The sequence below is a fragment of the Sycon ciliatum genome, chromosome 12 (assembly GCF_964019385.1).
Source record: "Sycon ciliatum chromosome 12, ocSycCili1.1, whole genome shotgun sequence".
NCBI lineage: Eukaryota > Metazoa > Porifera > Calcarea > Leucosolenida > Sycettidae > Sycon > Sycon ciliatum.
This window is the reverse complement of record NC_088654.1, coordinates 23,756,704-23,757,138: the sequence shown is the minus strand read 5'-3', so window position 1 is coordinate 23,757,138 and position 435 is coordinate 23,756,704. Positions and strand designations below refer to the sequence as shown.

At 51.3% G+C, this 435-nt stretch overlaps 1 protein-coding gene across 1 annotated transcript in view; it reads left to right on the top strand.

Moving 5' to 3' along the window:
• The window catches only part of LOC135828422 (ras-related protein Rab-8B-like), an 18,994-nt gene extending 18,824 nt beyond the window's left edge, over positions 1-170 (top strand). Inside the window, exon 8 of the mRNA XM_065340869.1 lies at positions 1-170. This exon is cut by the window's left edge and continues 761 nt beyond it. The gene's annotated coding sequence lies outside the window, so the exon portion shown is untranslated.
• Positions 171-435: the final 265 nt, after the last annotated feature.

Here is a 435-nt window from a genome sequence, read left to right as displayed (position 1 = left end):
CTGTGTTGGAAATGCTACTAGTATCATTACATGAAATCATCGGGCCGGGAATCAGTGTCTGGCTGCTGATCTGTAGAGAATTTTTGCTGACCCTTTTTTGTTGTTGAATATTTACAAGTATGTGTGCTTCGTAAGCGTAACCGTAAACATGCGATAACCGTTTCCGAGGACTCGAGAGTGACTCTGCTGCTATCCTGTATGGTGGTTGCGGTCACGGGCGACCGCATTCGCCCGAGTCATGATACCTCGGAATTGGCTACTTGTACGCCAGTGAGTTGATCGGATGCATGCAGATGCCGGTATGGACCAGTAACCGGCTCAGGCATCAGTAATGCCGACCGGGCTCCGAGTAGCAGTGCCAGGGTCACGACTTTGCACCGGGTAGACCGTGCAGAACTTAGAACTTAGGCCGCAAACTGAGCGGCTCAGTTTCCC